At 41.0% G+C, this 13,315-nt stretch overlaps 1 protein-coding gene across 4 annotated transcripts in view; it reads right to left on the reverse strand.

Annotated features, from left to right (window-relative positions):
• The window catches only part of TMEM241 (transmembrane protein 241), a 60,494-nt gene that overhangs the window by 4,535 nt on the left and 42,644 nt on the right, over positions 1–13,315 (reverse strand). The gene's annotated exons all lie outside the window — the stretch shown is intronic.

Consider the following 13,315-nt stretch of genomic DNA (forward strand, 5'->3'; position numbering starts at 1 on the left):
GGAAACCTGCTGGCTTTTATTTGTTGACAGCAGACTGGGGAAAGGAGTCAGATCCCATGGCTTGAAATACCTTCTGAGGGGAATGAGAGCTTGAAATGTGTTTGCAGGGGTAGAAAAGCCAAAAATAAGGGAATAAGGTATGGGCTAAAGAAAAGCAATGCAACTTCAGTAGGTTTCTATCACAAATCTCTGATGACACTGAGATATCCTATGCAGAGAAGTTAGGGGAAAACTACTTTATATTTTCATAGTACTGATCCCAGAAACAGATAGATCCTGACACACAATGGTTTGTAACAGATCCCTGCCTCAATAGCTACAGAGATACCACATCTGCAGCCAGCACACAGTTTTGGACATTTTGTTGCCAGATGAACAATGTAAAATGGAAAGAGTTCAGAGAACAGTGACAGAGTCATTAGATGGAGGGACTGATTCTCAGTCAACAGTTAGGATAAGCAATGCCTGTGGGAAAGGAAGGCTTGGTAGTGATTTACAAATATTTGGGAAACACAAGCACTGAGGAATGAAAGGAACTATCCAGAATAATACAGAATTGCCCAAGGAAAAAGATGAAATTAAGAAACAAAACATTTAAACAATTATCAGCTAAGATTTCTTAATCATTGTTTGTCTAGTTGACTCCCAGGGGAGATGGCAGAAACTTCATTCTGTAATGCATTACTTATTAAAACACTACTATGTATGCCATAGGGATGCAAATGCCATTTCAGAGTAGGCTCTTGCACTAGCAGCCTGTTAGTCGATGTTTGTCATAGACACATTTTAAAAGGCAGGGCCCTGAACCTGCCTGAAGTGTAATCAGTACAGAGTCACAAGCAGCAGCTGATGAAGAAGAGATGGTTGTAGGTTACTTCTCCAACCCTACTCTAAGTCAGCTGGAGAGAGGCCGATAGCCTAAAGCAAACAGGGAGATCATGGGAGGGCAGCAAGCAGAAAACAGGAGTGGTGCTGCTGGATGGGGACTATAGTGAGTGCCTCCTCTGGCCTGTTTGGGGATGTTCTCCCCTTCAGGGTGATTCAGGCATGCAGATGTTTTTTCTTCCTGAACATTACCATAAGTCACACCTCGACTCTACTCCATTTGCCTATAGCGAAGGCACCTTGCAGAGGGAATGAGGCAGGAGATGGACTTGATCCAGGAAGGACAGAATGAGACTGCAGATCCACTCCATTCCTGCACAGCAATCAAATTGCTGGTATCAATACAATCACAGACATACCTCCTAATACAAACTACTCATTCATCTGACTTAAGTGTTTGTACACTGCCTACCTCAGTAGTGTACAACACAGGCAATGCTGTAAAGTTCAAAGCTAACAGAAAAGAGAAGCTCCCACTCCAGGGGAAAATCAGCTCTGTCCCTACAGCCTTGTATGTACACGTACAAGCAAACATATGACTAAATAGATGCACCCAAAAGAGACTGACAGAGGAGACAGATGAGCCACAAACTGAGAGTTATTCTTCAAAACTCAAGAAAATTACATTGCAACGGCCCACATTCAGGTCACACCTTGGGCTGCCTCATGGTCATCCGAAGACAGTGAGAGATGACACCTACTCCCAACAGCGGAATTTAACCATTCAGGAGCTGAACCTTTCATGCCTTTTACTCTGAATACAGCTGCTAGGCTGGATATCCATGAGTTCAAATGCAACAATCTAAAATACATCCACAACTTCTTCTAGTAGGTTGGATTCTCCCATTACACACCTTACAGCAGCTGCATGGACTTACAAGGAACCATTCCTCAGTTACATCAGTGTGAGTGATGGTAGAACTAACTGCACTGAGCTTATCTTAGGCTAATGCTAATTTATTGCAGTAAAATACACAATATTCATTACTGAGCATCTAAACAGAAACTAGTGAAGGATGGCAGCTGTGGTATGTTCAGAGCATTCTTCAACTTGTGTCACCTCTCAAATACAGCACTTCAGCTTCTTTCACGAGAACAGCTTAAAGCTGTGGCACCCACTCCCTTGTAGAGTCTGTTTATTAGGAACTTGAGAAGAGGCCAGCAGTAGAGAAACAAGCACTTAAGAACCCTCTAAAAACAGGCCTTATCAAAAACAATACACCATTCTACTCCAATCATCCCAAACCTCTGCAAAAATGCAGGCTGTAGCCTTTTGGACTATTATAGCAGAACACTGCTGTATTTTTGAAAAATTATGTAAGAGTTTCTCAGTGCCAGAGCGAAACAAAATGTGGGTTGGAAGAGAACACGAAGTAAGTGTGTGTAAGAAAAAGAAAAGCAAAATGAAAACAAAAGGAAAACACATTGCTAAAATGTCCACCTTTGATTATTTAAAAGAGGAATACATTGTAAAATGAAAAACAAGTTTTCAGGGAAGCTAACCACAGAGTTTGTTCCAGGTGAAGAATCTAAAGTTTAGGGACAAAGTTCAGAAGGTAATTTTTCCTTTAAGTACATTTCAGCAATTTCCAAAGCATAGATTTAGGTTTTTGTTTAAAAACCCACCTACACTGATGTTCTGAACGTCCTTTAAAAAAAACCCACCAAATAAACCCATAACATGCTAAGTGCAGTAATGTCTCTTCACTTTAAAGGTTACAGTTGTCCTCCTAGGCATTCAGATGCCCTAGGAAACGAAATGAGCTTGCAAGATGAAAGAAAGTAAGTGAAGGGCAAATGAATGTTTTCCAAATATATTTTGGTGCTGAATCTTTAAAACGAGGAGGTGGAAAGGACAATTTTTTACCAGCATATTTTGAACAAAGTTCTCCAAGATTTTGACAGTCAGTAATTTTACCAAACGATGCAGACTGGATGGTTGAACACCAACAATTTTAGAGACAGAAATAGCTCCATGGACCTTGCATCCTTACTTGCTTAAAGGAACTGTGACCAGGCAGTACGGCAAAAGCTATTTTTAAAAACATTCATATTGTGAACATTTCTACAAAATTCTGAAACAGCTTTCAGTGATTAGGAAAAAAATCCAAGTGTAGCATCATTTAACAAAACATTCCCAGGTGAACTGAAATCATTCCTGAGAAACCATTTCAAAACCTTCCTTGCAACAAAAAAAAAACCAAGAAAAATTATTGCTTCTTAAAATAAATCACTCTAAATTTAATGTGTCACTTTATCCTACTGTGGAAACAAGACCTTTTTAAAGGAACACTTACTAATAACACCTATTTGCCTTGATCTCAACTATTTCTATAGTTCCAATCACTGAGTTATTTACAAGTAATTTTATACAGAAACAAAAATCTTGACATTTCAGACTGTGTTTGTTATCTCAGCCAAAAACAGCTCTAGCTCTTTACAATGTGTATCAGCATTGAAGGAAATAAGAGTGGGCTGATCTCCTCCAGTGCTGGAGGACACAATTCACAGAAAGTCATCAACACGGCTCAACTTACTCTAGGTGTAATGACTGTAGATAGCTTGCTCAGGCTAAGACTGCAGATCTCATCAGAAAGGAGAGAAAGAAGATTAAAGCAGCATCATCTCAAGAACAGGCAGAATGTTGCAGGATTTCCAGAACAAAGGCCAGGTCTGAGTAGTAGTCAGATAACAAAACTGAGCAAAAGAGACTTCTTTACATAAATAATCCAGCACAGGGACTGAAAAAGAACCAGGAGAGAAAGCAGGGAGCAACCAAGCCCTATGGCTGGATTGTGCCATGGAGAAAGGTTTATGAAACAGCAGCCCTTTTTCAAGTTTGCAACAGAAGTGGGGTTGGACCCACTAGAAAGGATGGGATAGTAGAGAAATAGACTTATTCGTCATCTGTCAACCTGGTCCCTAAAGTGGGAAACAAAGTTTGTGAGATCCCTGCTCCAGTTTTTAATAGGAGCGACATATTTCAAGGAGATTCAGTGTCAGGAAAGACCTGCCCATTGTAAACCGAATCACAGAATGATAGGGGTTCAAAGGGATCTGTAGAAATCATCTAGTCCAAATTCTTCTAAAGTAGATCCACCTAGATAAGACTGGCTCCAGAACCGATCCCTGTGGAACTCCACTGGCCACAGGCCTCCAACTCGATTCTGTGCCATTGATCACCACCCTTTATCATTCAGCCAGCTCTAGATCCACCTCACTGTCCACTCATCCAAGCCACACTGCCTGAGCTTTCTGATGAGGATGTTATGGGAGACAGTGTCAAAAGCCTTGCTGAAGCCAAGGTAGATGACATCCATTGCTCTCCCCTCATCTAGCCAGCCAGTCATGCCATCATAGAAGGCTATCAGGTTGGTCAAGCAGGATTTGCCCTTGGTGAATCCATGTTGAGTCCTCCTGACAACCATCTTTTCCTTCATATGTATTGAGATGGCATACAGGATGACCTGTTCTATCACCTTTCCAGGGATGCAGGTGAGGCTGACCAGCCTGTAGTTTCCCAAGTCATCCTTCTTGCCCTTTTTGAAGACTGGAGTGACATTGGCAGTCCTCAGGCACCTCGCCTGTCCTCTATGGTCAATCGAAAATGATGGAGAGTGGCTTAGCAATAACATCAGCCAGGTCCCTCAACACTTGTGGGTGCATCTTGTCAGGTCCTGTAGATTTGTGGGTGTTCAGCTTGCCCAACAGTCTCTAATCTCATCCTTGTCCACCACAGGAAAGTTTTCTGTTGTCCAGACCATCCTACTATCCTCCAGGCACTGGGCTTCCCAAAGACCAGCCTTGGTAGTGAAGACTGAAGGAAAAGAAGATATTCAGTGGTTCTGTCTTCTCTGCATTCTCTGTCACCAGGGCACCCTCCTTGTTCATCAACAGATTCACATTCTCCCTAATCTTCCTTTTGCTGCTGATGTATTTGAAAAACCTCTTCTTGTTCTCCTGCATTTCCTTTCACAGGTTTAATTCCAGAAGGGCCTTTTCCTTCCTAGTTTTGTCCCTGCATACTCTGGCAATGTTCCTATACTTATCCCAAGAGTACAACGCTGTAAACATTGAAACAGAAACAAATGAAGCTTAATTCATTGTACCTAAGGACTACAGATGTGTGAAAGCTCTAGGGTTTAGACATCAGAGAAATTATGATCATCAAAGATTACCCATTGGAAGTTGATAAGGCACGAAATAAGGTGAAACTTTAAGGAAGGACCATGAGGAATCAGGAAGAAAAAATTCTGTGTTTCCACAGTGATGAAATGCCTGTCTGAAAGGCTTAGCCTTGGGTACTGCTACACCAGAGCCTGGCAAAGCAGAGAGATGTGGGGTCCAGAGTATTAACCAACAAGAAGTGGGACAGAGGTTTCAAACTTCTTCTTGGTTAGAAGAGATTCCTAGGTTCAGTTCATCACAAAAAAAAAAAAAAAGAGTGAAAACTTCAGGCATTCCCTTCATTCTGGGACCCAAAGACAGACCTGGATGACATACAACATCCTCCCCACTTCTTACATTGTCATTTACATTTAACAAGCTGCCTTGAAGGACAACACATTGCCCAACTTCAGGATCCACAGAGAAGAGAATGAATCCCAGGGGTCCAGAGGCTGAATTACTGTCAACAAGAAAAATGATGACATAAATGAAGTGCTGGGTAACAGACAAAGATTCATAAAGCAGAATTATCAAAATGTGTGGAGGAACTTGTTGCACAATTGGAACAAATCCAGCACATAAATTCACCTTTGCATAGGCAAAAAGGAGGAATAGGAAAGAATGTGCTCTCATGCATCCACATCGGTATATTTGCTGTAGCGATTCATGAGTTGAGGGAGGCATTATTATCATAGAATCACAAAATGGTAGAGGTTGGAAAGGATCTTTAGAGACCATCTAGTCCAACCCCCCTGCAGAAGCAGGTTCACCTAGATCACGTCACACAGGAACATGTCCAGGCGGGTCTTGAAGACCTCCAAGGAAGGAGACTCCACACCTTCCTTGGGCAGCCTGTGCCAGGGCTCCCTCACCCTCACAGTGAAATAGTTTTCTCTTATATTTAAGTGGAACTTTTTGTGTTCCAGCTTCATCCTATTAGTCCTTGTCCTGTCACTAGATAGAGCAGAAAAAAAGGACGTCTCAACTTCCCACCATTTATATACTTGTAAATATTAATGAGATCCCCCCTCAGCCTCCTCTTCTCTAGACTAAAGAGCTCCAGTTTCCACAGCCTTTCCTCATAGGAAAGATGCTTCAGTACCACTAACTTTAAAGAGTTCTCAAGGAACTTTGACAGATAGACCACTACACAGCTCATGACATGGATGATTCCCTCCTTTCTCGTAATCACATTATGGTCAGACAAGAAAAATCATTCAGAAGAGAAAATAAAAGTCTGTCATGTGGCTTGAAGACAGGAGATGACATTCTAAGGGCTCCCAGTCCTTGACAAAGCAGAAACTTGGATCCTGGGAGATAGAGAAATGTGGGACTCTGCATGCTTTGCCTTCTCCATCTACCTGTAGCTTCTATAGTGTAAATTCTTGATCAGTTCGAATGAGCCAGCAGTGGCTAGATAAATGTCCTATCATTGATCCCTTCCATCCCTATTTAAAGATTTTCAAGTTGCAAAAGCTGTCCACAGATTTTGAATATTTAACATTTCTGAGGTGTTCAGAAACATGTTGTTTATATAGCTAAGAACACAGATGAGGACACTTTCAAAATCTAGATTCTGATATAATCTTTCTATCTGGAATGGAACGATATGGAGGATTTAGTCCAGACATGACCATGATTTCTTATTATTACAACTGTAAGAAAGAAAACTGTATTTTCTTCTGATTCATTGTTAAACTGCTAGAAAGTTCTTGCTGTAAGTGAACACTGAATATTTCACAAAAGTTGCCCTTAGTTTGTGCACAAAGCCAATCCTTGTAACCTCACTTCCCCAAACTGCCAAAACCCCTGTCCTCCCAACCTCACATATTTTTTCCAAAGACGGTGTTTCGAAACGGCTCATCAAGCTCACTCACTGTTCAAAATAAATCATTGCACTTATCATCAGGTCATCTTCTCAAAACATCAGGAAAAAACTTCAGAGGCACATAACCTTTGTTTTTATTCTACTGGTGGAATTCATGCAATGTTGAGCTTTTTATAGACATAATATTTGTTTTGTCCCTCTTCTGCATGTTTTAACCAGCTGCTACGATAATCATCAAAAATCGCCAGGGAAATAGATCACTGTTAGTGCTATTGAAAACTGCTACATAGAGATAATCACTCACTACCAAAAAGGCAACAATTACAGCAGGCAAACATCAGTAACAACACATCTCTGTTGTTTCTTGAGGGACAGCCACTGAAATAATTTCCCAGATTTCAGAGTTTCACCTTCTTTGAGTATATGTCAACCTGAGCAAGCGTATGTACGTATGTGCACACATAATGCCATGGCAGGTATGGAGATCTAGCAAAAATGAAACAAAACACCTTCAGAATAGGAAAAAGGGAACAGTTAACCTTTCAATGCCATCTTCTGTAATCATTAATTCCCACAAATTTCCAAAGCTGTTAATACCATTCCTCCTGGTTTACATACATTTTTTGTCTCAGCTGGACTACCAGCCATTACTTTCTAGCTCTCCTCTGCTTTTCTACATCCAAATTTAAGGCAATCAAACACCTCTAGATGGGTAACTTCTCCGCACCTTTGCAAGTGTACTTTGATTCAGAGAGAGTCCGCAGTTGCAGAAGCAGATGAACAAGGCATTGACTGGGACAACCAAATACATGGAAGAACAGAGAATGGATCTCTCTTCCATCCTGCACATGCAGAGTAAATGAATCCCACATGCAGAGTCAAACCAAAATCAATCCAGCATAACCTGCTTAATTTCAGGTCAGCTTTGGGGATGATCTACCATAGAAATAAAAACTTCCTTGGAAGCTTTCAAGCATATTGCCTACTGCCTTTTTTCAAGCATATTGCATATTGCCAAAGCCAATTTCCAGTTAAAAGAGACACAGCAAATGCAGGAAAATTCCTCCAACCAACTCTCCTCTACAGCCTCCTTCCCCTAGATATTGATTCACTTTTATTAATCAACACACTCAAACAACCCAGAGGAGTTTTCAGCTTTGTTCTGAGGATCTGTTGCTACCAATCAAAAGGCGAGACAAAATATGCTGCTCACCCTAACAGCTTCAGGTGATAACACAGACCCCCAAAGGAGCACTACTAATGAATCAAAGATTTTAAGTAGAGAAATAGCTTTTTCCAAGGAAAAGCAATGACATTTTAGCCTTGAACCACCAAAATAATGGCTCTTCCCAAAGGAAACAGCAATGACATGATCCTACTTGAAAGCTGAGCAGCCCAAACAAGAGAAAGAAACAATCCCAAGTGCAGTACATTGGAGAAAGGGGGAAGCAAAATGCGTTTTGCTCTCAATTTCACTCATCAGTTTAATTCCTGCATTACCCTCACAGTCTGACCAAAGTGGAGACGTGCCCTAAGGGTTTTCATTCCCTGACAGACTTAACTGGAGACTATCAGTCTATGAAATCAGTACACAGTGCAATGAGTTTGTGCACTGCAGCATCCTTAGTGCACAATGCTCATAGATGGACTCTGCCCAGCTCTCCTGAAGGAAGAAACCCTTCAGGACACACGTGTTGTTACTTGTGTTGTTACTTAAAGGATAGCCTGGTGATGGTGATGTCATGGCAACAGTGGCACCATGGCAACGGTGACAGAGTCAACAACTTCATGATCTACACAGCTTTTATCCAGCCACACAGAAGTTTTAGCAGCTGCTGTAAATTTCTTTGAGGTCCTCTATTTCATATTTGCCTCTGTGTCTGCACAGATATCCAAGTTCCCTAAAGCATGTTTTTCTCAAAGAAGGTTTTGGTCACTCTCTTCTGAACTTTCATTGTATTTTATTCCTCTTCATTTCTTTGAGCATTATTCAAACAATAACGGTAAATTCCAGGAGTTCTTCAAGATCACAATTAGTCTCAAGTGACTCAAAAGCAGCCAGGTGTTTAAATATGCCTTAGCAGTCAAATGCTTAATGAAAATGATTAAAATTAGTTTGGTGTGAATGAATCTGTCTGGTTTTCATAACAATTAACTTGTGATCCAGCCTAAAGTCATCTACATGTTCCATTTAAAACAATATTAAAAAAAGGAAAGGGTAGATCAAATGACAAACACAATCAGCAACCTGCCCTCTAAAATGTTTTCATAACAGAAGCAGTAGAAATTGCTCACCTCTAGCAAAACCATCAGATATTTTAAGATGGGTTTATTTTTACCTTCCCTAAGACCAAAACAATAATCTATGTATCACAGATGAGTATTTCTCTATAGCAGCTTTTCCATTGCTGAAAGTAGATTTCTTAATTGTCCCTGACACACATTTGGAAGGCAAATAATTCTCTGCATTTCTATGCCTAGATACTCATATGCAGTCCCAGTATTTTGAGAATTAGGTATTAATTCTCTACCTTCTACCACATTTATGTGGTAAATTTTTCTCAGTGCTGTTTTTTGAACATTCAGTTTCCAGGACGTGATGAGCAATACAACCAAGACATTGACCCTACAAGTGCAAAATTGAAGCAATAGGTAGATGTATCAGTGTCCTTAAAGTCATTCAGTATCTTGTTTTATCAGATTAATACATTGTCAAGGATTGATGTATAATCACACAATCACAGAATCTTAAAAGTTGGAAGGGATCTACCTTGAAAGATCATCTAGTCCAACCCCTCTGCCAGAGCAGGACCACCTAGAGTAGGTCACACAGGAACTCATCCAGGTGGGGTTTGAATGTCTCCAGAGAAGGAGACTCTGCAACCCCTCTGGGCAGCCTGTTCCAGTGCTCCGTCACCATCAAAGGGAAGAAGTTTTTCCTTGTGTTTCTTTGGAACCTCTTATGTTCCAGCTTGTACCTGTTGCCCCTTGTCCGATCACTGGACATCCCTGAGAACAGCCTGGCTGCATAATCCTTTCAGATTAGTATGCTACAGTAACTGTTATTTAACCTTGAACATCACGTGAATACCAAAAGAACTGCTGAATTGTTGTCTAACTTCATCATTCTTTTATTCTCCATGAGACAAAGGTGGCCAAGCTATTGTTCTTGCACTGTGTGCATCTCATTAGCAGTTTGGCTGTATGAGAAAATAAGCCATTAGGGGATACTGAAGCTGTGGTTACTAGGTCACTCGAACTCAGCTGTATGCTCAGTCCCATACTACAATGCAGAAAGGGCTCAAAAAAGTCCATCTTTCTCTTGCCACTGAACCACTTTCCAGAAAACCCTCTGCTTTCACCTCTTTAAGGTATGTGGCATCTGTCTCAGAGCTTTCAGTTATACAAAGATTTAATGTGTAGCTTAAGGGCAGCATTTATGATTCTTGGAAATATCGTAATTTACTTGGTTCTGCACTGCCTCTTGTTTTTTTTGTAAGAGTCACCACAGAGGAGGGTACAGCAATTACTTTATGTTGCAGACACACCATACAACAGGTAAGTACAGAAAGTAAAAAAAAGTATGTGGGTTACTCAGTGAGTTACTGATTTTTTTGTGTAAAAAAAAAAATCATCCTCTTATGAGAAACAGGACATCATGGTCATTTACAATGATTAGACATGGAGAAGACAAGATTCTCTTTTCAGAAAGGCCTACATCTATTAATGTATAAACATATATCTATATATGCATTCATATATAAACACATAATATATATAGCATAGAGACATAAAAACATACATCATTGATGAGACAGGACTGAGCTATTACAAGCGCATTATAACTCATTTTGCTTTCCTACAAAAAGTGAAAGACATCCTGAGACTTTTAAAGAAAATCTAAACTCTTTGCCACTTGTAGAATACCAGATTGGGTTGAAAATTATGGTAGCTATTTCTTTTTGAACATCAAGCAGCCACTCCACCCTACCTTCACTCACTTTGGCAGTGAATTTACCAGGCAAACTGACAGTTTGCTACATACATCTGGCACAAAAGGAGTTGGCTCCTTAGGAAGGACAGAGATCGGCATCTGCCTACATCTATCTTCCTCCTAAGTTCTAGACGCCAGCGGGTAGGCCAGTAGCCAGATGAAGCTGGAACAGTTACTATAAATGCCTTGCAACATCAAGACCTCTGACTAAAGGTCTGAGCAGGGAAAAATTCCAAACACCCCACAGGTGAACTGTGACTTCCCATAGTAGCGCCTCAGTGGTGGCTCAGGTGCCACCTAGGATTTAAAAAAAGCTGGTTCTAGCAGGTAGAGTGTAAGTTCCTGGCAGCTGAGGTCCATGAAGAAAAGGAAAATTTGAGTTTCCTGGAGGCAGAATATATTGGCACTTTATACGCACAACTTGTTAATTCTTACCAAAGTCCAAATGCACCAGGCTGATACTTTCAAGCCCCGTCAGTTTGTTCTCTCTCAAAGTGCAAGAGAACATAGTTCAAGAGGTCATAACTTCTGAAAGAGAACTTCAAGAATGAGACAACTAAGTCAAAAAAAGGAGGCCAAAGGCAGGTAAGTTACAGGCTAGATCAATGTGTTTCCATGCACCACAGGTACTGAATGTCTTTTCAAAAGTCATCTGGACACTCAGTCCAAAGCCATGCTTAGGTGTTGCCCTATACCAGATAATACCTTCCCAAAGCAGAACAGAATACTAGCAGCAGAAAATATCCCCTAAGCAACATGGGAAGTCAACAGTGAACTTTTCCACACAGACACCAAGTGGGTGAACACCCACTCTGCTGCGCATTCTCTGAAGCCACCTCCACAACAACATATGACCCGGATGGGAACTAGCCCACGGTGCCAAGCCCAATCATACCTGGAGTACCTCACTAGGTACAGGGGAGTGCTGGGACACATTCTCGGCGACTGCTCTTTCCATTATAAATCTAGCATGGTCTCAGGCTGAACACTGCAAATTAAGGCCACTGTCAGACCAAGAGCTGGGCATTTTTTGAGTGCATCTCAACCGCTATAAGAGAACAGACCCTATGTATGCTGTCTTGTTTAGATATGGAAAGCACAAACGTTGCTGAAAGGGTTCAGTGATATTGTCAGAACTAGTGGGGATGTCTAGTTTAAGGGGAATATTTTAGTGAAAAGCAATGCAATGCCTTTTTCCATTGCTAAAGTCTACAGAAACACCTGAAGAGCTTCTGTACCTTGTCGATATTATCAGATGTAAAACATTTTTCAGTCATGACTAAGAACTCAGTGGAGGATATCACTGGTATTAAAAATAGCACAGGAAACTTCAGGATGCATAATCAAGCATTTTTAAAAAATCTGTTAGCAAAAATAGCAAGTTTCCATCAACCTCTCTCCCACATGACACTTACAGTTTTGGTATTTCTGTGCATGTACAAAAGTCCATTTCCTATTGTATTTCCCATCTCACAACTCCTTTGGGAAAACCTAATTCATAAACAAACAATTCCCAGCCCAGATAACTAAATGTCCCTGCTGACCCCTTTCTGCACAACCCAACAATAACAACAGAGACACGGTCTCTGCATTGCCATTTTCTGGTGTGTTTATGCTGTTTTAGTAATGATGTAATGGAAAGAAATCAACATACTACCATTATTATTATTATTATGCTAAGGACTGCAAAGAAGAATTGGTATTCTTTAAGGTTTTATTTTTCCATTCAAAACAAAAGTTTTTCCAGGCCTCTCTAACCATTCACTGTTACAAAAGGTCAAAACATTCAATCAGAAACCTTACAAAACATGATATCTGAAAAAAGTGTCTTTTAAAACATTAAGACAGCTAATTCATTTTGTGCAACGCCTTTATGAGCAACGTCACGGGGTTACACACTGAGTCTCATGGGACTCAGCAGCCCCTGCGTGTCCTGTGCATGGGAAGACAGTGACAGAAATTACTCTAGTTGACTATAGTCTTTGGCCTCCCATCCCCCCAGAAAGGGCAGGGAAGCCTCTGCAAGAAGACTCGTTCCCTTTTGCCCCTTAGAACAATCCCCCATAGCAACATGTATGGACACTAAGCTGGACTCTGCCCTCTTCCTCTCCCTGCTAGCCGTGGACAGGACAAGAATAGCTCACAGTTACCTCCTCAGATTGTCTGAAGCTCATGTGATCAGCCTGACCACCATATACTTCAAGGGACAGGACTCAAGCCATTCAGTTTGCCTCCCCCTGAGCCCTGTGTCTATTTCCTGACTTTTGTTGAAAGCAAAAATCTAAATCTTAAACAGGTTTTACAGAGTGGGATTGAGAAACAAATGTACTTGAGATTTTGCAAAGGCTGGTTCCAAGTTGGGTAGGAAGAGCAGAAAGACTGGGAGATCCATTTCAGCCAGCAGCAGCTCACTAACATGAGAAGTTTCTGAAGAAAGCAAC

Source organism: Colius striatus, chromosome 4, assembly GCF_028858725.1.
Source record: "Colius striatus isolate bColStr4 chromosome 4, bColStr4.1.hap1, whole genome shotgun sequence".
NCBI classification, from domain to species: Eukaryota; Metazoa; Chordata; class Aves; order Coliiformes; family Coliidae; genus Colius; species Colius striatus.